At 36.1% G+C, this 26,590-nt stretch overlaps 1 protein-coding gene across 7 annotated transcripts in view; it reads right to left on the bottom strand.

The window, feature by feature from the left end:
• The window catches only part of CCDC102B (coiled-coil domain containing 102B), a 205,989-nt gene that overhangs the window by 146,650 nt on the left and 32,749 nt on the right, over positions 1-26,590 (bottom strand). For all 7 annotated transcript variants that reach the window (XM_086683199.1, XM_086683193.1, XM_086683191.1 and 4 more), the window contains 2 exons: positions 20,548-20,654; positions 14,230-14,308 (listed from right to left, as the gene is read on the bottom strand). The gene's annotated coding sequence lies outside the window, so the exon portion shown is untranslated. The remainder of the gene's footprint in view (positions 1-14,229; positions 14,309-20,547; positions 20,655-26,590) is intronic.

Below are 26,590 nucleotides of genomic sequence, written 5' to 3'. Positions count from 1 at the left end.
CAGACACTGCTACACATACCCTGAGGGGCAAACTGCTATCACTTGAGATCCACTGTTTGGAGTGATGGAGTAGTGACAAGGTGAGACCCAGACGTGCTTCAGCTCAGCTAGTAACCATCTGTCAGCTGTGGCCTTGGGGAAAGGGACCCCACAACCCAAGACTTGTTTTCCCCATATACACATAGTCAGGAAATTAGACTAGATGACCTCAAAGGCTTATCTTACTAAAACTTAATAGCTTTATTATTACCCGTCCCCCATGTCTCCCTCCCTCCCCCACTCTCTCACACACACACTCTACTCACACCTGTCAAACACAGTCATTCATACAGTCTTTCTGCATTAGGGTATCAGATGCATAAGAAATAAAAACAAAAATGTTACAAAACCAATTTCCAATGTAGGAAACCCATTTCTAACTCAGTTTTACAGTACTGCAATGAACGTTTCTTAGTAACCTCAGCTCCAGGAACGCCACATATAAAGAAACAAAAACGTTTCTCCTTGATACAACCAAATTTAAAGGCCAAAATCTTTTTTTTTCCTCAAAACGACACAATTGAACATTCACAATAGATGAAAAGTACTTTTTTCCACTCAGGAACTATATTAAGTTACAATTTAACTTGTTAACCAAAGAAAAGACAATCTACATAGAGAAAAATTAATTTTACTAAGTTGATTTAGAAAACCTATCTAATTTCTGAATCCTTAAACTGTAATTGTTCGACAACCTTCCTAAAAATCTCATTCAAGACAGAACTAACCCTCCTCAATGCATAATTGTTCTGATTAACATTAATAAATATTAAGTAGTAAACTATAACTTGTTAAGATTTATGAATACATTTTCTCCATGTGAGTTTCCTTTCACTATTTCCAAAATTCATTGCTTTTTGCTAACCTGTCCTTTAGAATTCTTGTAAAAAAGAAATATCTGCACTCTGAAAGAAAAAAAAATATTGCTTTATATGTAAGGAGTTTCCTTTTTTTGGTAATATATCCTAGCTATGATAAAAATGTAATAAAAAACTATGAAAACAGTAATGCTTCATAGCATAATCTACTATTTTAAAGAAACAATGAATCAAGTCTTAAAGAGATATGGGTTTATTCTTAACCCCAGCATGTGCCTATGTTAGAATATACACTTAACTTCACTGAAAGAAAGTCGGGGAAATAAAAAAAAAATATGTAGAAAATTATTATCATTTTTCTTATGTTATAAGGATCTGTATAAATGGCAAAGCATACTCTGATAAAAACATCAGGTCTATTATAATTAGAAGGCATGAATTTTTAAAGTACTATATTCAATTAACCTTTAATCTTTTTGTAACATGCATTATCACAATATTAACAGGCTTGAAATCTCTTAATAAATATTTAAAACAGAGTATATTTGAGGTAAACCAAAACAGCTGAAGAATTAAAAAAAATCCTATGAGACAGTAGAAAATAACCACAATTATCAAAGCACCATTAGTATAGTTATAAAATTTATTTTCCAGAGAGAGCAAAACATTAAGGTTAGTCTTGACTATCCGTTTTTAAGCCTCAGATGAGACATTTCACAAAATTCATATATGCTATCAGCAGACTTTAACAGAACGGACTCCAAATACAAGTTTTCCTCTCCTCACACGCTATATCCCACTAACATGACAAATGTGGCCGTTGTTGAATTAAAAATAAACCCATAACAGTGCTGAAATGAAGAAAGAGTGCTTGCATTACACAAGACATTTTTGGAAACTTCTAAACATCAAAAGCATGTTGGATCTGATGACAGGGAAACCAATGTGGGGGACATGACAAAATACAACACCCAAAAGAGAAGGAGGCTGCCTCCAGGTAGAAGTCAGTCTCGCCAGAGTGTCCGGGGAGGATCCAAGGGTAGTACAAACCCAAACTGATGGGGTTATTTATCACTAGGATCATCATGGCACTACCTGACTGGCCACGGGGTATTGGGATCTGGTTTCTTCTCCCACACATAGCAGCTGCTTGGAACACAGAAAAAAATGCACGAAGAAATGCCTTTCTTTAATTGTATTTTTTAAGTTTAATTAATATGCAGTGTTATATTAGTTCCAGGTGTGCCATATGATTCAACAATTCTATGCATTTCTCAGGGCTCATCACAGTAAGTCTACTCTTAATCCCCTTTATCTGTTTCTCTCAATCCCCACCCCCTTCCCTCTGGCAACCATCTGTCCTCTACAGTTAAGAGTCTGGGTTTTTTGTTTGTTCTCTCATTTTTTTTGGCCTTTGTTTGTTTTTTTGGTTTCTTCAATTCCACATATGAGTAAAATCATATGGTACTTGTCTTTCTCTGACAGACTCACTTCACTTAGCATCATATCTTCTAGGTCCATCTATGTTGTTGAAGAAATATTATTAAGCAAAGGAGATAATTTCCCTGAGGACGGTTATTAGCATGGACACCCAGGACAGGGACAGAAGTATAACAAAGTTCCAGGAAAATTCAAGACTACAAAAGCCACTGAAGAATAAAGAAAAGAGATCCTACTGCTAGTGAAATCCACAAAAGAAATCCACTGAAGAAATCCACTGAAAAATAAAATACATTTTTTAAAGACTGTGGATATTTAGTTTGCTCAACTGCTCTCCACCCACAGTGGGAAACCTGCCTGGAAACAGGTTTTATCCTCCCACAAATCCCTTGTCACTGGCCCTTTCAAGGCTGGGTCTGCTGGGTAAACAAATGTACGCACTTCACCATCCTCCTCTGCAAAGATAGGCCAATTTATTGTTATAAGAATTATTTTGCATTTACAAAATAAAATCCAGAGTTTGGTGTTTTGCAAGCACTCAATAAATGTCAGGTGTAATAACAATAGTAACAGTAATAATGATATATAGATTCCATTATACAATATAAAAAAATAATATTCTTTTCATTCTAAACACTTAAAAGGAGTAAATATTAGTCGGGATTTCATTTCATTCTGGTTAATTGATATTGATGAATTCAAATCTCTTTTATGTCCAACTATTGGAAACAAGAGAGTTAAAATTCTGCGAAAGCAAAGGACATACAAAACATCTATTTAATTTAAATAAAAAAATGTATTACCATTAGCTAATTAAATAAAGGCCTTAATGTTCTCATTATATATCTCCTATTATCCAATTGTCCAGGCATAATTTTTTTTAAGTTTTTTTTTTTTTTAATGTTTACTTTTTTGAGAGACAGAGACAGAGTGCAAATGGAGGAGGGGCAGAGAGAGAGGGAGACACAGAATCTGAAGCAGGCTCCAGAATCTGAAGCTCTCAACACAGAGCCTGACACGGGGCTCAAACCCATGAACCACGAGATCATGACCTTAGCTGAAGTCAGACATTTAACCCACTGGGCCACCCAGGCACCCCAGGTATAACTTCTTTTGACTTTAAAAAACTACAGGAAAGAAGGAAAAAAAAAAAGGAACTGAGGTTCCTATATTTTAAAAAAATATATTTTTATTTTATTTTATTTTATTTTATTTTTAATTTTTTTTTTCAATGTTTATTTATTTTTGGGACAGAGAGAGACAGAGCATGAACGGGGGAGGGGCAGAGAGAGAGGGAGACACAGAATCGGAAACAGGCTCCAGGCTCTGAGCCATCCGCCCAGAGCCTGACGCGGGGCTCGAACTCACGGACCGCGAGATCGTGACCTGGCTGAAGTCGGACGCTTAACCGACTGCGCCACCCAGGCGCCCCAAAAAAATATATTTTTAAAAGACAATCTTATTTTGGCATATTCCCACACTATATGGTCATAAAAATGTATATGTTGATTTTTTTCATGAATTTTAAGATATCCTAAATCAATAAAAATGGAAACATTTTTGGTAATGATCCAGATAAAAACAGTATAATTTCATCTAAATCCTAGAGGTAGGAAAATAAACATATGTTAAAGTTAGGCCTATGAATATTATTAAACAACCTTCCTAAAGATTTCAATGACAGTAATGTGTTTTATAGGATAGTATAAGAATGGTACTACGTCTTTTTTCTTCAAGTAGAAATTGCATTATTATTGGCTCAAACTAGTCAGGCTCTACCTTTCTGAATAATGATAGAAATAAACACTAGACAACTATAATAAGGTAGCTTCTGTATTTACAATTTCCTTTATCTGTTGATGTCTAGAAACCTTGAAAAATATCTCAATGACAATTATCCTATTTATGATATCTCTGAGATCTTAAAATTTGAAACTAATACATATTATCACTTTAACTAAAATAATCTACAAGGGCTCAGCAGTATATGTTATTATTAAAACTTTTAAAATACTCATAACCGAATGCTTTTGTCTTCTATTTGTTCCCCAAATCGTTCCACAGGCCAAGCTCAGATGATGCTCTAGGCAATTTGAAAAATAATAAAATAATTATATTTTGATATTTTGACAGCATATAGTCAGAAATAACTGAAGCAATTATTTTTCACATTAGCTTTCAAATGTTTTTGAAGTAATGGAGTCCTTTCTTTTAAGAATAAAAGATACATATATATTACACAGAAGTCATGTACGTCAAAAGTGGAACTTTTCCCATTGATTCTTGGAGGAGGACTTGGAAACCTGCCCACTTGGAAACTCTCATCACATCTAATTTCCTCCAACAATAGCCCTTGGAGGTCATCCACAGACTCCCCAGACTCCAAGGAGCACTTTCGAAAACAACTAATATAATCAAATCATTATTTTACAGATAAAGAATCTTGACTTCAGCGATGAAAAATTACTTGTCAAAATATTTTTCTGTCTGCCCACTCACTCTTATTTTGTGAGAAACTTATAAAATTCTCTTAAAAATATTTTGTTGAAAAATAGTATTTAAAACATAATATACGTTTATTTGAAAGAGATCAGAAAATATAAATAAGCACAAATAAGACTATTAGGCACAATCCCCATGAGCAGACAAGTAATCTTGTTATGTGCCATTCACAACATTGCTAGCTAAGTACTACAGCTGAAAAATAGATCAGTTATGCTTCCTTTGTAATGGTGGGAGATACAAGATATGGTAATCTGAATGTGTTTTCCTTTGTGCCTAAAATTTTACTAATTTGGTAGGGCTTTTCCTTCAACCTTGGTAGGGCATGTATCTTAGCAAAGTCATCAACATACCAGTCACTTCTTCCTCATCTAGTGTGATTGGCATTACGCCATTGTTCTGACAGTGGTCAGAACCTTTAGACCTTACCGTGATGGAAGTTGGAAAAGTTAACATAGATCCATGACAAAACTGTCCTTTCCAAATGAATGCAAAATGTCTCTGAGCCTAAGACCACTCAGCAAAAATGGTGGAACTGGCAACTCTGGAGCTAAGAAACTGAAAACGTGTTAAAACTGCCAGAATCTACCCACTGGAAATCTGCAAGATAAGTACAGGTTTAGAGCAACCAAATAGATACTTAACCAGGAGAAAGTCCTCTGAAACAAAGTAGGAGGTCTTTGTGAATCAAATCAATAAATTAATTATATTCCTTAAGAAACTATATGAAAAAAAAAAAAAAACTAAACCTAAAACTAGAAGAAGAAACTAAGATTTGAGCACAGATAAACAATATAGAGAATAAAAGAAAAATACAGAGCATCAATAAAACCAAAAGTTTTTTTTTCTTTATTAGATCAACAAAACTGGCAGCCTTCGGTTAGAATAATGAGAAGGGTAAATGTAAGAATTGTATTGATAGAATAGAAAGAATAATGAGAAGGGTAAAGATAAAAATTGTATTGATAGAATAGAATTGAAAGTAGGAACATTTCTACCAACTTTACAGAAATTAAAAAAAAAAAAACATTATAACAGAATACTATGAACAACTGTATGCCAACAAATTAGATAATCTAGACAAAATGGACAGATTCACAGAAATGTAGAAACTACCAAAACTGACTCAGAAATCAATAGAAAATCTTAGACCTATAACAAGTAAAGAAAAATGAGTAATCCTAATATGTAAAGCCCAGAACTAGAAGAAAGCTTCGCTAGTGAAATCTTAAATACATACATACATACATAGTTATTAATATTAATCCTTCTCAAACTCTTTCAAAAATAGAATAGGAGGTAATACTTCCTGATTCAATGAGGCTAGCATTATTTTACCAAACCAAAGACATCACAAGAAAACTACAGACCAATGTCCTTTATAAATATGGATGGAAAAAAATCCTCAACAAAATTCTAGAAAGTAGAATATAATAGCATAGTGATAGGATTATATACCATGAAAAAGTGGGATATAGTCCAGGAATGCAAAGGTGTTCCAACATATGAAAATCAATCCATGTAATATAACACTATAATAGAAGGGAGGACAAAAATACATATTATCATATCAATAGATGAAGAAAAAGCAGTTTGCAAAGTCCAACAACCTTCTAATAGAAACACTCAGGAAACTAGGAGTAGAAAGGAATGTCCACAACATGAAAGGGTACATATGAAAAACCCACAGCTAACAAATCACACACTTAAAGCTTTCTCTATTAACTCTCTAATGTATCGGGGCGCCTGGGTGGTGCAGTCGGTTAAGCGTCCGACTTCAGCCAGGTCGCGATCTCGCGGTCCGTGAGTTCGAGCCCCGCGTCGGCTCTGGGCTGATGGCTCAGAGCCTGGAGCCTGTTTCCGATTCTGTGTCTCCCTCTCTCTCTGCCCCTCCCCCGTTCATGCTCTGTCTCTCTCTGTCCCAAAAATAAATAAAAGTTGAAAAAAAAAATTAAAAAAAAAAATAATAAAAAAAAATTAACTAATGTATCAATAAGAAAGGATGCTCACTCTCACTTCACTTCTATGCAATATTTTGCTGGAAGTCCTAGCCAGAGTAAACAGGCAAGGAAAAGATTTAAAGGCATCTAAATTGGATACAAACTATCTCTAGTCACAGGTGGGGTGATCTTACATGTAGAAAACCCTACTCCATATAAAAACTATTAGCACATTAACAAATTCTGCAAAACTGTAGATTATAAAATCAACACAAGGATCAGTTGCATTTCTGTACAGAAGCAACAAACAATATGAAAGGATATTAAAATAACAATTCCAATTATAATATCATCCAAAAGAATAAAATAACTTGTAATAAATTTAAACAAGATGGTGCAAGTGCTGTGCACTGAACACCACAAAACATTGCTGAAGGATAGGGCAAATATATACATAAATAAAGATGTCCTATGCTCAACAATTAGAAGACTTAATATTATTAAATGGCAATACTTCCCCAAACTCTATTGATTCAATGCAGGCACTATCAAAATCACAACAGTCTTTTCTGGTGAAAATTGAAAATCTAATTTTAAAATTCATATGTAATTGCAGGTACCCAAATAGCCCAATAATCTTGAAAAATAAGAACAAGTTGGAGGTTGTACATTTTCCAATTTTAAAATTTACTACAAAGCCACCGCTATCAAAACAGCATGGCATAAGGATAAACATATAGATCAATGGGACAGAACTGAGAGTCCAATAGTAAACCTATAAATCTATGGCCAACTGATTTTCAACAACATTACTATGACAATTTAATGGAGAAAGAACAGTTTGTTTAACCAGTGATGCTGGGACAACTGGATATCCACATGCAAAGAAATGGCATTGAGCCCTTACTTCATACCATACACACACACACTAAAATAACTTAAAATGGATCAAAGACCTAAATTTGAGAGTTAAGGGGCATGTGGGTGGCTCAGTCGGTTGAGTGTCCAACTCTTGATTTTGACTCAGGTGATAACCTCACAGTTTGTTGGTTCGAGCCCTGCATCTGGCTCTGCACTGATAGGCTAGAGCCTGTTTGGGATTCTCTCCCTCCCCTCTCTCTCTTTGCCCCTACCCAGATCGCACTCTCTCTCTCTCAAAATAAAAAAAAATAAACTTAAATTAAAAAAAAAATAAATTTTAGAGTTAAAAATATAAAACTCTTAGAAGTAAACATAAGGACAAATCTTCATTACCTTAGATCTTGGCAGTAGTTTCATAAACATGACACCAAAAACACAAGCAACAACAACAACAACAACAACAACAACAAAAATAGATAAACTGAACTTAATCAGAATTTAAAACTTTGGCATGGATGAAAAAAAAACTATGAAGAAAAGGAAGAGTACGAGAGAAAATGTTTGCAAATCACATACGTGATAATGGCCTAGCATCCAGAATATATAAAGAACTCTTACAACTCAACAACAAAAAGGTAAACAATCCAACTTACAAATATGCAAAAGACTTGAATATATATGTCTTCTAAAAAAGATATACAAATGGCTAATGAAAAAGCAGATGAAAAGATACTCAGCAACTTAGTCGTTAGGAAATGCAAACTGAAGCCACAATGTGATATTACTTTACATCCACTAGGATGGCTGTAATAAAAGAGACATATAATAACAAGTGTTGGTGAAAGATATGGAAGAAATAGATCTTCACCTGTTGCTGGTAGAAATATAAAATGGTGCAGGTGCTTTGGAAAACAGTTGGGCAGTTCCTCAAAATGTTAAACATAGAGTTTCCCTATGACCCACTGATTGATCCCAGGTAAAGATGCAAATGAAATAAAATCTTACATCCACATAAAAACTTGTACTCAAATGCTTGTAGCAGTATTATTTATAATAGCTAAAACATGGGGGAAAAATACCCAATGCCCACTGACTGATAAACGTGGTATATCTACACACTGGAATATAATTTGGCAGAAGAAAGAAAGAAAGAAAGAAAGAAAGAAAGAAAGAAAGAAAGAAAGAAAGAAAGAAAGAAAGAAAGAAAGAAAGAAAATACTGATACATGTTATAACACTGAGGAAGCTTGAAATCATTATGCTAAGTAAAAGAAGCCAGAAAAGGGCAACATATTCTATGATTCCATTTATATGAAATGTCGGGGATGGGAAAATATAGAAAGAAAGTAGATTATTGTTTGTGCTGTTGAGGTTGAAGGGAAATGGGAAGTGCCTGCTAAAGGCTGCAGGCTTCTTTCTTGGTTTTCTTTCACCTTAGGTGACAAAAATATTCTAAAGTTGATTGTGACGATGGTTGCCCAGCTCTGTGAATATACTAAAGCCACCGAATTATATACTTTAAATGGGTAAACTGTAAGTCATGTGAATCATATCTCAATAAAGCTGTTTTATAGCAAAACAAACAAAACAAAACAACAGCCTTTGTGAGAGGCCGCAAGTTTGCCTAAGTTATCAGAGCTCCCTTCAATCCTTATAAGCTCCGCAGAATTACCAATATAACTCATCTCTATAGTCAGCCATATTTTTTTGCCGCTTTTTCCCCCTCCCTCATTGCATGATTTTCTGCTTCTCTACTTATATCCAGTATGAACCCATAAGTACATGTATTCATTTATAAAACACGTCCATGTACTCTTACACCACTATGTGATGTAGATTATTAAAGCAGTATGAAAATACACATTTAAAAAATAAAGTTTTTTGGGGCGCCTGGTTAAGCGTCTGACTTCAGCTCAGGTCACGATCTCATGGTTCGTGGGTTTGAGCCCCGCGTCAGGCTCTGTGCTGACAGCTCGGAGCCTGGAGCCTGTTTTGGATTCTGTGTCTCCCTCTTGCTCTCTGACCCTCTCCCGCTTGTGCTCTGTCTCTCTATGTCTCTCCAAAATAAATAAAAATGTTAAAAAAAATTTTTTTAAATAAATAAATAAAATTTTTAAATGTAAATAACTAGTTATTATTCTCTTTGTACTTTTAAATTGCATTATACAATCCACCCACACAGTATGTGAAAAGGAATTCCTAGAATGCACTGCTGGGCTTCCTGTCATCATACTTCCTTGTAATTCTTTCTAGAAGAGAGCTATACTTTTCATAGAATTCCCTGCTGCACTGCCAGCTCACACACCTATATAAAGATGCAAAACCATGTGTGTGCGTAAAAATTTCTTTCCAGAGAAAATTTTTGGCATTTGCATTCTTTGTTTCTTTACCAGGGTACTGGGGGACAAGAGCAAAGTATTTAGAAACATCTGTCAACCTCATGGAAACACATCTGTGAGTCAGTGTCCACTTCTCTAGATGGTTGGTATATGTTGTTAAAAAGGAATACAGAAAGCATCTTTGTACCATTCGGAATAAACACTATCAAAGTTTAGAATAATGATGCTGAAGACTACTTTTTCATATACGTACCCTATCTGCCTTATAATTGTCTACAATTCTTCAAAATTCTGGCACAAGGTCTTTTCAGTTTTTGTTTTGTTCTGTTTTCTTGAGTTTTTCTTTTTCATGTTTGCAGTGATAGATATGGAAAAGATGCATTAAAAGCTATAACTAGAAATTATTTTGACCAGAAGGCATAACTATTTCCTTATAGTTATACTCATCCAACTCTGTGAATTCCTTCAGAGCAGTTCCCATGCCTTAATCACCTTTTATTCTCAGTTCCCAGCACACCATCTTCATAAGTGCCAGGTTTCCATTAACGAGTATGATTTACTCAATCAGCTATATATCAAAGATTTGGATAGGTTTTTTTCACATAAACATAACAATTGAGTGACTTTGGGAAAAGTTTCACGAATCACTAGGACTTGGTCTTTTTTTGTTGTTTTTTTACTTATTTAAAAATTGAGGGTAGTCGGTCTGATGATATCCAAAATTCTGCTCATCTTTGATCTGATGACATCTGGTGAGATGGCAAACTAAAATGGTCCCATCTCACACCAAACAGCGGTAGCTACTCGATTATAATACAAGATTGTTAGATATAAAGGAAGGCATTCTCAGCAATCAGATCCATACAAATTGGTAGATATTCAGTACGAGCTCATCAAGAGTCAATCGTTGATGAAAACGAAATGACAAAACTTAGATAAAACCAGATGATGCTTTATTTGGCACACTGATCACGAAAATTCCTTTGCTGGCAAATATTGACTTTGGACCCAGTAACTTTTCTCATTAATTAAAAGAAATATGCTAGTACAGGTAAGCATATGGAGAGAGAAAAATGTTGATTATCTCAAGATCCTCAAGTACATCAATCTATCATAAAGTTGTTCTACTGGTAGATTGTAGGTGCAAATAGCTTGAGTTATATCTCTAATTTCCTTGCCAGCAAGAGCTACCTCACTTGTTAAACTATTCGACCAGAGGTTTGATAAATACCCTCACACAAGCCCTATCACTTCTAGTTTCTAATTTACTACCTCTAACATGCCAGCAAATGTAACTTAGTAACTAGAATTTTCCTTTAAAAGATAAAAGAAACATTTCTATTTAATTCATTGCGGTATGCTTGCCAATCTTGAAGTTTATTTTGTTCCTTGGGAATCAAACAATCCTAATAACTGTGTGTGATGTGTTTAGGAAACCGTTCTTATTTTTTGTTTGTTTTTATTTCCAGGCAAGGAACTCTTAGAGTTACTCTTAAATCTGCTTAATTTGAGGCACAAGACATTGAAATCTTTGGTTTGGATAGTTTATCACTTACACTAACTTTAAAATTCTAGGGGCGCCTGGGTGGCGCAGTCGGTTAGGCGTCCGACTTCAGCCAGGTCACGATCTCGCGGTCCGTGAGTTCGAGCCCCGCGTCGGGCTCTGGGCTGATGGCTCGGAGCCTGGAGCCTGTTTCCGATTCTGTGTCTCCCTCTCTCTCTGCCCCTCCCCCGTTCATGCTCTGTCTCTCTCTGTCCCAAAAATAAATAAACGTTGAAAAAAAAGTTTTTAAATTCTATATATCATGAAATAGTTTTCTCTTCCTGGCAGCGTAGTGATCTAAATACCCTCTTAAAATTCTACTAATTATCAGATTTTAAATAGCTGGTATAAAACAGAAACAATGTTTTGCTGAACTTGTAAAGAAACTAAGAAATATTAGGCCAAATGTAAAGTAGAAGTAAGAAATCAAGGAAGAAGTGTGCTAAAGTCAGCTTTCATTGTGGGGGTATTTTCCTAAATTCAGTGATGTTGAGCTTCCATTTGGAGGACACCTCAGGGCACAGGAGAAAGGAAAGCCTAGAGCCCAATGGCATAGATTCTCACATTAAACTAGAACTCGAATAGCTATGACCTCAGCATAAAGTAAATGATCAATTAGCCTGCTGTGTAGAATGTAAAGGATCAATTAACATCTGCCTGTCTTAAGCTTGTGCTGAATGTTAAAGGCAAAAATATTCCCTGAAAATACAGAAGTATAAGCTGGACCTGTGTGAGTTTGGAGATCAACTTCCATGACCTCCTTAGTCTTAAAGTTCTCAGCAAATTTATTTTAAAATGGTTCAGAGCTGAAAGACCTCAAGATCCCCAAAATTCTCACAGATAAAGTCCTCTCCCAAATGATCTGCACATACACATACATACACACATACACACACATACACACATACACACACATGCACACAGCACAATATATGAGTACACATGACATAATAAGTGAAACCAGGAAGAAAAAAGAAAGCACAATAAAAACTAGAAAGACTTCATGTATTAGAATTGAGACAGACCAAAAACAAGTAAGTTCAATGAGTGCCAATGTCTTAAAAGTATAAGCAAAATCAAGAGATTATGAAAGTTGCCCAAGTAGTTCTTAAATAAACAAATAGATATTCTAAATATAAAAACTAAGTGATTAAAGATTTTAAAATTCCCTGGAAGTGGCTAACCAGCAGATGACCAAGCTGAGGTGGTTAACCAGCAGTTAGACCAAGCTGAAGTGATAATTAGTGAACTTGAAAATAGAAACAAAAGAAAAATCTAGAATGCACTCCAGAAATAAAAGATTTGGAGAATGTGAGAGAGAGGTTATGGAATATGCAGGATTATATGGAGATATAAAAAATGTCGTCTAATCATAATTCCAGAAAAAGAACACAGAAAGGATGGGGGAAAGAAATAATTAGATATATTACAATTGAATTAGAGTATCATAAGTCTCCATATCACTAATTAATAATGAATCCAGGAAATAGTCATCAATAGCTACCAACATCACAACATCACATAAGGAGGGCATCCATTTATTGTATGTGTCCTGATAGAACTACCCAACACTTCCTGTATAGAAGTTTTGGACACTTATTGCCAAAACCAAATCAAACCTCTAAATACAGCATTTAGTTTATAAGAAATGCAGAGAGGAAAATGAAATTCTACATGTGGTTACATCAATAAATAAATTTCAAGGATGAAAGAACAGGGATTTATAGATTAAGACACTTAAATTCATTTCGACCAAATGCAACGTATGGATCATATCTAGATCTAATTCTAAAGAAAAATACAAAAATGTTCAAAAATCATAAAAATATCGGCACTATTTAGCACAATTAAATATACCTTTCAGCTTTTCATGCAACAGCAATACCCCCTGTAGAAATATATACCAAAGACAAGCTGGTGAATATAGAAAAGGACATCTAAACAATACTATAAATTCCAAGAATAGCTAAAAAACATAGATTGGACATAGCACAAATATTTGTCAATATTAGAATGGATAAATAACTAGTACCATATTAACACAACAAATAATGTCCAGTTATAAAAGAGAATGAAGATGTTTCTATACATGACTATAAAATGATGTCTGGAATATACCATCAAAAAAGGGGGGGATAGGGGCCCCCAAGTGGCTCAGTCAGTTGAGTGTTCGACTTCGACTCGGGTCATGATCTCGCAGTTCATGAGTTTGACCCCACATTGGGCTCTGTGCTGTCAGCCTGTCAGTGTAGAGGCCACCTCAGATCCTCTGTCCCCCCCTCTCCGCTTCTCCCCTGTTTGCACTCTCCCAATAAATAAATGAATATTTTTAAAAAATTACAAACACACTCACAAAAACACAAAAGCATAAAAGGTACACCATAGAGAATATTATCAATGGTATTACAAGATTGTACGGTGACAGATAGTAGCCACACTTGTGTGAGCACAGAAAAACAGAGAGAATTCTCAGATCACTGTGTTGTCCACTTGACACTAATGTGACATCATGGGTCAACTATACTTATACATATAATACATTTTATATATGACATATTAAAAACAAATGGACAAACTATAAAATTTTAAGTGACAACTAACGGGGTTATTGCGTGGAGAGAACAGGACAGAAATTAAAGATACCCTTTCAGTATATCTTGTTTAGTATATTCAACTTTGGAGCCATGTAGAAATAAATTGAAAAACAATCTCTAAAACTCCAAAATAAAAGGAAACAAATGAACTTACCTGTATATCCAGTTAGTACATCCACACAGTGATTGATAATTTCAAGTTTTCTGAATTGTGATAATTTGACCAAAAAACCCTGCAAACAAATTTAAATTATTTTCAGTAATCATCTTCTTGGTGGAAGTATTGGTATTGTTATTCTCAGACTGTTGTGTGCATATTGCAGATAAAGCAAATGAGAAATTACGTGATTTGTGATATGCTAATGTTACATTTCTCAGATCTTCAAGAAACAGGATTTGCAACATGGGTGGAAAGAGACACAGATTGGAGATAGAAGAGGTTTAGTAGAAATCCTCAGTCTCATTGTTAATGAGAGTATCAGTGAGAATGCGTTCTGTATTTTATACAAACAAGTAGTAGCATATTAACACAATAAAATGCTGTCCAGTTATAAAAAATAATGAAGATGTTTCTATACATGACCATAAAGTGATATCTACAATATAGTATTAAAAAAAAATGGTTAGGGGCCCCCAAGTGGCTCAGTCAGTTGAGTGTCTTGACTACAATTAAATATATAGTCATATAAAAGTCATATAAAAAGTCTGTTCGCCTTCCGACTTCGGCTCAGGTCATGATCTCACGGTTCGTGAGTTTGAGCCCCGCGTCAGTCTCTGTGCTGACAGCTCAGAGCCTGGAGCTGCTTCGGATTCTGTGTGTGTCTCTTTCTCCGCTCCTCCCCAGCTTGCACTCTGTCTCTCAGAAATCAGTAAATGTTAAAAAAAATGAAAACAAAAAAAAAAGGAATATATATAAAACTATGTATTTTATAAAACTATGTATGGTTTATGTGTATTTATTTATGGTTTTATGCATAAATACATACACATATTTACTTATGTATTTTGAGAGAGAGAGAGAGAGAAAGAGAGAGAGAGAGAATCCTAAGTGGGCTCTAGGTCAGCACAGCAGGTGTCTGAGATAATGACCTGAGCTAAAATCAAGAGCCAGTCACCACAATAAATATATACATTCATCTTAACTTTGTTAAATGAAAGAGCCTAGGAATAATGGCATCAATTTTCTACTCAAAGGAACTAGAATTAAAAAATGGAACAATTGGGGTGCCTGGGTGGCGCAGTCGGTTAAGCGTCCGACTTCAGCCAGGTCACGATCTCGCGGTCCGTGAGTTCGAGCCCCGCGTCAGGCTCTGGGCTGATGGCTCAGAGCCTGGAGCCTGTTTCCGATTCTGTGTCTCCCTCTCTCTCTGCCCCTCCCCCGTTCATGCTCTGTCTCTCTCTGTCCCAAAAATAAATAAATGTTGAAAAAAAAAAATTAAAAAAAAAAAAATGGAACAATTTAAGGATTAATAAAAATAATTACTTCGATGTTGCCTACTGGAAGATGTTAGTGAATACTTGCTTAATTTTAAATTGTATTGTGTTTCAATGTTCCCTTTTTTTATCAGATTTTCAAACTAATATTAATGGCCAACTCTACTTGGTCCTTTAACGAATAGTCAGTACCATTTAAAGAAGGTGCTCATTTTTGCAAACATGGTTTTTCCCTTAAACACAAGCAAAATTTCAATCACAAGCAAAATTCATGCCTAAATTGGTAGATATAGTATTCCCTAGAATAATTGTGGTATTATTATTATTTTTATTGTTCAAAGAAAGGAATGGATGTTTGGAGAAGATAATCTTTAGTCAAAACTAACCATGTGCTAATGTGAAAATCAGTCATGCCATCTTAGTTTTCCACTCAAATATCTTAATACCAGTCAACATCAAACATGCTTATATTTCTGACAACTATCTTTAAAGTGAAAAAAAAAAGTTTTTACATATTTTGAAATCTTCACCCTTTATCATAGCCAATAAATAATATGCTTTGCATTTTTATATACTAGAAAATATAGTTTTATTAGTGAAAATCGTATTCAAGTTTAAGAAATAAGATTCTTTTAAGCAGAGCTGCTGAAAAATCATACTTATATATGAATCGAATATTAAGATAAATTTATATTAGGATGCTATATAGCAAAGCTTTTTAGTCACTTAACTTTCTACAGGTTCGGTAGATATACTTATATGAAAGTATTATGGACAAAATTAGAATACAGTAGATTAACTTTAAAAACTTATTTTGGATAAATTTTATCTGCTCTTCACCACATATTAAGTAAACTAACTTCTTGGATACTGCAGGACGTATCGAATTAACCTTCCCTTTCTCTCTGGCTCCTCTCCAGAATTACTCGTATTTCACTCAGTCTCATTCTTGTAACTTTTGGAGTGTAAATTATTTACAGCTGTACATATCCTCTAACACTGAAAGCAAGGACCAGGTTCAAAATTTTAAGGGAGAAACTCAATCTGATTCATTTGTTTTGGCTTTTTTTTTTCCTAGTTATGAAGAGATTACTTCCAAAAACAAAAAATATATTACTTTGGAAGAAGCTCTTATAGCTAATGACATATTCTTTGAGCACGTGCTGATATTCATTCAGTCCTTTCCTTCACTTTGCAATTTTTCTTTTAGATTCCACCTTTCATGGTCCATATCCCAGGAATCAGAACTCTGTAATGTCCAATTGCCCTTTCCCACTTACCAAAAAGCTTTAACTCCCTTTTCCAGACTCATACCAGTTCGGTCTCTTTCTCTATTGAAAAAATGTTAATGTATTTTGCATCTCCTTTGTATTCCTTTCTTCACAAATTTTTCTGTAAAACTATCGAACTCTCCAGGAATGTGTACCAGCTAGTTCTCCCCCCAAAAATATTAAACCTATTCTTTTAATTAGTTTGTTTATAATGACCAAGAAAAATCTGGCTATACTCCAGTGTTAACATTCCTTCTTTCCTTGGACTAGACAAATTATTTCTATATCTCAATTTATAAATAAACATAAAATTAATACTTTGATTATTTAAACCATTTATCAAGAGATAGTATATAGCAATGAATAATAAATGACCTGCTAAGTAGTTTTGCTTTATTTTACCAAATTAAGAAAAAATTACTCAGCTTCTTAACTGTCCAGATTTTGCCCACGCCTGTAAAGTACAAAGCAAAATGGAAAGTTGGCCATAATGCCTATGGAGAGAGCCAAGCCAGACAGTTCGGGTCAAAAAGTAAAATTTTTACCCATTGCTTAAATATTAGAAGTTATTCACAGCTGCAGATAATTTGTACTCTACAAATTCTAAGAATATGGTGCTGAGTATGGCTTTGTCCTAATTATCTGGTTTGGCTGCTGATGCTGACCAGATTTTCAGGCATATTTCAAACTTTCCATTTCACCTTTTGCTGGCAACAAAAAATAGTAAAATAAATCCATTTGAGTGAACAAGTCTTCATTCTGTTGAATGGTACTAGATTGTGCACAAGGCTCTGGTGGTCTGTGACTTTGATAGGCCGGTGCGTTCAAATTTGCAGTCAAGAACTCTTGTATCTTTGGCCAAAATCCGCGGAGAAGAATTTTATTCTGCTCATTACATTGGATTGTGTTTTTTTACTTAATCTCTAACCTTTCATATATGTAGAACTGGAACAATAAATATCAAAACAACTGCAGGTGAAACAACAATTCTACAACATTACAAAACAGAAGAGACCAATTTACCTTAAGAGACTCTAACCAGACATTTAAGAATGAAGCATCTTGAGAGTTCTTATTTCAAAATGATATGTGTGTGTTTATGTTTCAGACTAATAACTCGTACGTGCAAAAATGCAAATTTCCATCGTTTTGATGAATCAGTTCAACTTCTAGGTGACCTCAATTTTGACCCTTATTTTCACTGAGGGCAGAAGGCTCTGATTTTTCGCAATTTAAGGTAACAGTCACTTTCAGGTTGAAAATGTATTCTGTTGGTAGATGTGTTCACAGCCACCTGTCTGCAGAGCTCCCCTGATAACACCTCGTCATTCTGCAGAGAAAGCACTCCCATCACCCCTGTTTTGCAAGCTTGCCCCATGTGACACAACCATTAAAAAATGTATTCAAGATTTCTTCAAACCTCCTTCTCCTTTCCTTCTTTTATTTTTTAATTTTTTTAAAAAATTTTTTTTCAACGTTTATTTATTTTTGGGACAGAGAGAGACAGAGCATGAACGGGGGAGGGGCAGAGAGAGAGGGAGACACAGAATCGGAAACAGGCTCCAGGCTCCGAGCCATCAGCCCAGAGCCTGACGCGGGGCTCGAACTCCCGGACCGCGAGATCGTGACCTGGCTGAACTCGGACGCTTAACCGACTGCGCCACCCAGGCACCCCTCCTTTCCTTTTTTTAAATAGGAGTTATCTCCCAGGGTTCAGAGGTAAAGAGCCAGTCATCAAGGGCATGTGACTTGCATTCATCTGAATGGGAAGGTGAACACCTCACCCTTGAGCCCTCTCTAGTCATCACTATCTTGTACCCTGACATTCCACATCCTGGATGATTTTAGGCATTTAGAAGTGGGACCTGCTACAGGTATCATTAGTCCCATCCTCACTTGTCATACATTCTACCTTTTCTCATTCTGACTCAAGGTGTCTTCTAAAGACTTCTCCCCTTTAGAATGCTTGGGCACTCTTGTCTACTTTGACCACTCCACCCCGGAGTGGTCAAATTCTACAAAGCTAACTTCAGGCCCATTTGACAAAACACCATCCCTTAGCCATTGATAATTTAAACAGATTTTATGTTTTTCCTCTTGGCACAAATCTGAAAGGTCAGGCTTTAAATCCGACCTATGAATCCTCCAAATCTATCACTTCCGCACTTAACTGTCTTAACCTACCAGCACTGATACCGGTTAGGTCCCTTCAGAACCATCCCTTCTAACCTACTGACTCAACTTTTTCTTTCATTCATGGTAAAGCAATAAGTATTTTATAATATCAAATATTTTTCCTTTGGTAGTATAAAACTACGTTCAATACTCTGGGCTTGGCTCATAATTTTTAAAACTTGACTTTTAAAAATTACAGAAAATCCTTTCTGCTTTCTACAAAGCCTGGGCCTTATGAATCAAAATTTATTTGGTTTCCCAAATGTCACTACAATTTTGCACTTGAGAAAAGCCTTACAAAATGACATAGGCTTCCTTGTAAAAAAAAAAAAAATATATATATATATATATATACATATATATATATATATATACATATATATATATATATATATATCAACCGTCCCTTTAAGAGCAATGTAGACACAAAGGAACTACTTCTGACTCAGTAGTTGGGTAAGGACTGGGGTGAAAGGAATTGTCAAAAAGCTTCCAGGTTTGGTTGGGGAGACTATGATCTAGTTTAGATTTTACAACAGGTTGAATTATTGGCCACAATTCTTCCCTCTTCTGAAGTAGGAGTATGCTTCCCCAACCCTGTGCTGGCTTCGTAGAGGTGGAGTACATTTCCCCCAATCTCCTTGGACTGGTCTTCACCATGCAACTTGCTTTGCCCAGTGGAATATGTGGAGAAGCAGCACTTTGACAGTTTTAAGTCTCAGATGCATGAGCTATTTCCCTCAAGCTTCTGGCATTGCCATGGAAAGGGCTTTCCCTAGATAGCTGCTACAGCTGGAGCTTACACCTCAGAATTCCTCCTGGATCCTACCTGAGCCCCGCCCCGGAGGCGGTCTGAGCCCAGCTAGACCCGCATATTGAAGCAGAAACCACAGAACAGCCTAGCCTAGACTGGCCTACATTGGCGGACCCCCAGCTGGTTTAGTGTTGATGCCATTGAGTTGCCTGTTAAACATACAGCTACTGTTTGGAATGGGAAAATATGCGAATTGTTTTCCTTGTATTGTACCGAATAGATTGAAAAGTAAAGAAAATTGAGGAAATCATGAGTTTTAACAAGACTTTTTTTTTTTTTTTCTTTTGGTGAAATTATCAGACAGTCATTCAAAGGAGTATTCAGAGATGCCACTATAGTCAACTGGTCAAATCCTCCATTAAATGCAGAAATGTTCTGTTTAAAATTCCAGGAAAGGTTCCTATGGACTTTGCTTTCAATCTCCTAGTCCAAACTCTCACCCGCTCTCACCTGTACTAGTGCAATAGCCTCTACACTCATTGTCCGACACCTATTCATAACCATCTACCCCCCACTTTCTAGTGTGTCCATCATGCTGATATGTTCAATGCGAATATGACCATATTGTTTCCATAGCTTAAAATATGTCACTGCTTTCCCGTTTGCTTTAGGAGAAAGACCAAACTGTTCCAGATGTCCTGCAAGGACCAGCATAATCTAACCCCATTCTACTTCTCCAGCCTCAGTTCTTGGTCTCAGCCCTGCAGCACCGTAGCCATAACTCCTGTCAGTTCCCAGAACAGAACTTGCCTCTCATTGACTCACAGGTTTCACTTACCACTCGCCACAGTCTTCTTGCCTATTGGCCAGTGAGATCCTCAATCCCATCCTCAGTCTGATTTCCAATGCCAACTCCTTAGTCTGGGTTCCTGTTAAAAACAGAGTCTGAGACAAAAGTTTGGGGGCAGTTAGGTTATTGGGGAATGATTCCAGGAGCAAGTGTAGGGACAGAGAGAGTGAGAGGCAAAAAATAGAAAACAGGATGTGCTATGGACTCAATTGCATTCCCCCAAAAACCATATATGGAAGCCCTAACCCTGAGTATAATAACATTTGGAAATGGAGCCTTTGGGAAGTCATTAGATTTAGATGAAATCATTAGGTGGGACCCTTATGATGGGATTCGTGCCCTTAGAAGAAAGACACCAGGAACTTGCTTGCTCTCTCTCTGAACTGTAAGAAGATGGGGAGAAGGTGGCCATCTGCAAGCCAGAAAGAGAGCCCTCATTGGGGAACTGAATCAGCCTGCACCTTTATGTTGTACTTCCCACCCTCTAGAACTGTGAAAACAAAATGCTTAAGTCACTACTGAGTTGACTAGTACAGGGTGCTGTCAACTTTTTAATTATTGAAAATGTGGAATACATTTATCAATATTTTCTTTTTGATTGGAGATTTTTATGTCTTGTTTAAGAAATCCTACCCTTCTGTACAGATACAACATCTACTAAAAGAATCTTAGTTTTAGTTTATTTTTGTTTGGTTGGTTGGTTTTGTCTGTTTGTTTGAAGTTTGGCTTCTTTATGAATACCTGTAATCTACCTGGAATTTTTTTAAGATGTGAGGGAAGAACTCAACTTCATTTTTTCCCATATCGGGTAGTGAACTCACTCTGGTACTAACCCCAATAAATTCATGTACATACTGCTCCACAGCAATCTAGTGATAATGTAAGCCTTACCGGTTATTCTCTTGCTTAAAAACCTTCAATGGTTCTCCATTATTTATCAAGTCAAGTCCAACATCCGCAACATCTCATGTAATGTTGGTTTTAGTGACAGCTCTCACCACCCTCTTCCAATTCCTTATGCTCTAAAGACACTTAATTACTTAATTTCCCAATGGGAACACATATTCTTTCCTCAGTGAACTTACTGAGGTAAGAGTGAACTTACCCTTGACTCATCCTCATTTCTAACTTACAGTTTGCCTAGTGTACGTTATTCTCTATTTGATATTAACACACATCAAACTTTGCACACCTTTGCCCTTGGTTCTTCTCCCCCCACTCGACTATACCTTTCATCCCCTCTGTGTGTATGAAAAACATACTTATCAAGTCCATCTTTAAATTTTACCTAATTTCTCTTTATCCCAATTAAAATTATGCCTCTCTAATCACCTCTATTGCATGTTATGGTGATTCCAATGTATTCTTTAGGCATCTTTCCCCCTTAAGCTTGAAAGCTACCCGGGAATAATAACACTGTGTCTCATATGTTCCTTGCATATTATTAATATAATGAATATTAACTACATTAAGCCAGAAATGAATGTTAATATATACAATTATATTCATGGACTCTGAGAGTACAGACAACATGACATTTTAAAGCAGGAAAAATAAATCATTTAAGCATATTTACCTTGCATTTAATAAAAGCACCAAACCTCCCCTCATTGAACTTTTGTTTTTGCTATTTTAGCCAAGTTCTTTCATTCATATTTTCATTTAGTAGCCACCTGCCAAATAAGTTATAAAAGTTGGCAGTGTCCAAAGGAAGGTAATCAGTAACAAAAGAGAATAGGAGACCAATAAGACATTCAGTTTCATGACTCTGGGTAAGAGACAGAGAATAATGCCATGATTATAAATGCTGAGGTATAGGAAGGTTTTCTTAAGTGATAGTCACTAGCTGCTCGTCCTTTTCCAGAAAGAGAGCATGAGCTTGGTGAGACCAAAAGTGAACTTTGTAGCTGAATAGCCCCTGGAGAAAGCTCCCATCAGGGGAGCAACGCTTGTCCCTGTGATAATAAAATCCATCTTTGCTGGTTTAAGAATAGTCCTTTAAGCAGGAAACGGGGCCCTTACCCCATCATGCAATGGAAAATCAACAATTTCAATCTTTAAAGTCTTTCTTCTCAGGGCGCCTGGGTGGCTTGGTCAGGTAAGTGTCTGACTTTAGTTTAGGTTCAGATTATGACCTCTCAGTTCGTGGGTTCGAGCCCCGCACAGGGCTTTGCACTGACTGCTTAGGATTCTCTCTCTCCTTCTCACTGCCCCTCCCCTGTGCATGTGCACACTCTCTTCTTCAGAATAAATAAATGAACCTTAAAAAAAAAGTCTTCCTCCTCAGATATAAATCACTGTAGAAGCCCAATACAGTACGGATTTGTAACGTGCTCAATTGTGGTTACCAGCTGTAATAAATTAGCCTGATAGTTTAAATTGCATATTGATGATTGGCAAACCACAAAAAGAGTCATAAAAATGTCAGTCTCCCAAAATAAGTGATTAGGTAAGTAAGTACCATTTTAATTTTTATTTATTCTTAAAATTATAGACAAGTATAATAATTATAACTTGAATCTCAAATGGAATTCTCAATTCAATATACTAGAATAATGATTTTAAAGATGCTTGTGCATCTTTTTTATGGTAATTAATTTCTCTTTGTTAGAATATTGTGTTTTGTGAGAATAAACCTGAATACATGTAACATTAATTTTGCTCTTTGTTTAAAATTTTAAATGACTGTAAACAACTATTTACATTATATAACTGTATTACTATCACATTATTCTTTCTAAATCTTTTAAGTTTATTTATTTCTTTTGAGAGAGGCAGAGAGAGGGAGAGCAGGGGAGGGGCAGAGAGAGATGGAGAGAGAGAATCCCAAGCAGGCTCTGCACTGTCAGCATAGAGTCTGACGCAGGGCTCAAACTCCTAAACCGTGAGATCACGACCTGAGCCGACGTCCAGAGTCAGACACTTAATCTAGTGAGCTACCCAGGCACCCCTCCTTGTAAATCTTATACAAACTTTAAAATGACATTTTCAGAGCCTTACTAGAATGTTTTACTACTCTAATACAACATGGTAAATGTATCCAATGCCACTTGAATTGTACACTTTAAAACAGTGAAAGTGAATTTAATTATATATGTATTTTCCCACAATAAAAAATTATATTCTGCTCCTTGGATTATGGATTTCTCTTTTTAATTTTTCTGTAAATATTGTGCAATTCTTTAACAATTCTCTCTTCTCCATTCCTCTAGCACTCCAATTAGTCATTACTACATGTTTCCTATCTCCTTGCCTCTCTCTCAGGTTTATCTTCTTACCATTATGTGTACATGGTTCTGAGCCCTGAGTTCACAGATCATTTTTCCAAATGCATCTAATCTGCTATTCAACCTGTTCACGGAGTTTTTATATGAATGGCTATTTAAATTTCAATTATAGAAGTTCCATTTGAATGTTCGTTTTCAACCTTTTCTGTTCAAATCCCTCACTGTATAACCATGGCTTTAAATGTATCCTTTATTACTTTAAACATTTTGTACTTATATTTCTCATATTCTGTATTTGAGAGTTCCAACACCTAGAGTTCTCCCGTGATTAAATCTGTTATTTCTGGTTACTGTTGAATGCATGACTTATCTCATTAATCTTTCAGAGCCTACCTCTTGTAACCGTGTCGGCTGATATCAAGGACCCACTTAGCTGAAAGTAAACCTGGGAGGCATGTGCGTGTACGTGCGTATGCATGCGTTTCCAGCACACGGTGCACCATGACAGCGACAAAAATTGTTAGTAAAGAAATAGAGAGCTGTCTCTGCCAAAATATTCCTGTAAAGCTCCACGCTACTTAAGGTTTCTGAGCAACTGCATGTTTCTCAACCGCCTGGAGTATGATTCTCCACACCCTTCACACAGATAAGTCCCGGTTCCTCCCGGTTCCATCACAGGCATATCCTCCAGAAAACCTGTCCTCATGTTCCATCTACTCCTCCAAAGCAGTGCTGAGCACCTCAGTAGAGGTGGACCTGCTTTTACAAAAAGGTTTATTTTTTAAGGTGTATTTCCCTGTATTGTAATTTTCCTTTTTGTATCCTAACTCCCTCACTAAACCATAGAATCCCTGAACACATACACTGTCTTTTTCCTCCTGATTCACAGCCCCTATCTCATCATCAGGCACTCAGTAGTTATTTGCTGAGTAAAAGACCGAATAAAATGAAAATCTGGAAAGTTGAAAAGTGAATATTTCTCCTGGGATCTTTGATAATTGTGCTAGACATTTCCCCCTCTCGCTTCCCCTGTCTCCATTGTACCTGCTCTGTGTCTCAGGAAACTGACATTCATGGTCTACATCAAACTCACTTGCTCTGTGGCTTCCTGTTGGGTTCATTCAATAAGAAGCATGAGTCGAAGCTGGGAAGCCAGAAACCACTGATGTCCCCAGTTTCCCCTGGCGGCGGAGTCAGCACGTGTTGGCTATGTGACCTTCCACCGATGACCACAGTTCCTTTCATGAAGTCTCCTCCACTAAGCTACTTTCCTTTGGGTCCTGTGTAACCCCTCCCTTTCCTCCGTCTAACTGTGAGTGGGAATGCCACTCCACTGTGATTGGTTTGTTCCTGAATCACACATTATCTCTTGTTGGGTCCATTATACCTTGACAAAACCTTTGCAATTTCTCTTTAAACTGCTCAAATTACCCCCTTTGAAGACTGCTGGCCCTTGACTGATATCAATAATGTGGCACTTCAGAATTGCTTGTGCTTTGGGGGGGAAAAAAGGCTAGCGCAGCTTATGAAAGACAAGACAATTCAAGGACAATTTTCAGACTGAAGTACATAAAATTTAAGTAAAATGTTCAGTCAACAAGGATGGATCTGGAGGACATTATGCTAAATGACATAAACCAGTCACAGAAGGACAAATACTGCATGATCCCACTTCGAGGAGGTATCTAAAATAGTCAAACTCATAGGAGCAAAGAATAGAATGGCAGTTTCCAGGGGACGGGGGCTGGGAGAAGTGGGGAACTGTTCAATGGATATAGTTTCAGTTATGCAAGATGAATAAGCTCTAAAGATCTGCTGTACAACATAGTGCCTATAGTTGACAGTGTACTATTGTGCCCTCCAAAATTCATAAGAGGGCAGATCTCATGTGAAGTGTCCTTAACACTAAAAACAACAACAAAACATGGTGGAGCAGGGGAAACTGAGAGATATGCATATATATCTCTTCCTTTGATCATGGTGCTCATATCATGGGCATTTGTCTATGTCCAAACTCATTAAATTGTACATATTAAATATGTTCATTTCTTTTCAGTATATCAGTTATTCCTCAGTAAAGCTGATATAAGTTATTTAAGGTTAACCTTTAGGGCAGAACCAAACATAACAATAATTGACTTTTTAAAAAAATTGAAAACCTTGTAATGGTATTTACATTACCATTGTAATGGTAGATTTTACGGGACTGAAGAGAAAAAATAAGCAGCTAATTTAAGGGCTAATATTCACAAGACTGGAGTATAAAACCAAAAACTCAGAAAAAGAATTTCAGAAAGAAATTTCTGCCTACAGAAGTAAATGTTTCAAGATTGTATTTTTCTTAAGAACAAGAAGATTGGGTGATTGCTAGTTCCAAAGGCATCAGTGTTCCTCAGCAATTTTATGACCAGGGACTTTGTCATTCCTCTGTGCAATCCCAGGATGGTTTGGATTAGAAAAGAAGCATATCACATTGTATAAGATTGTTTTCTGAAAAAACAAAACAAAACAAATCATCCAATAGCCCTTTGAAACTTCTTTATGATAGAATAGGATTCTCAGAGGAAAACACTTAAAGTATCTCTTTAGTAATTTCTAAATGTCTCATCACTTCTTCAAGTGGTGAATTATATTCACAAATAGTTAAAGTAAGGTAACTCTATGGGTCCAGAAATTACACAAAGTTCAGTTATTTTGAAGAAGCTCTTAGTATGGTAGTAATATATTGACAGACTGGTTTCCAAGCATCTGGACTCCATTTCTAAGGATTAGGACAAGATGTCGCATCATAAATATATATATTT

This window comes from Puma concolor, chromosome D3 (genome assembly GCF_028749965.1).
Source record: "Puma concolor isolate L17-30 chromosome D3, mPumCon1.1.hap2, whole genome shotgun sequence".
In the NCBI taxonomy this organism is placed as follows: Eukaryota; Metazoa; Chordata; class Mammalia; order Carnivora; family Felidae; genus Puma; species Puma concolor.
The sequence above is the reverse complement of the archived record's forward strand: the minus strand, read 5'-3'. Positions and strand labels throughout refer to the sequence as shown.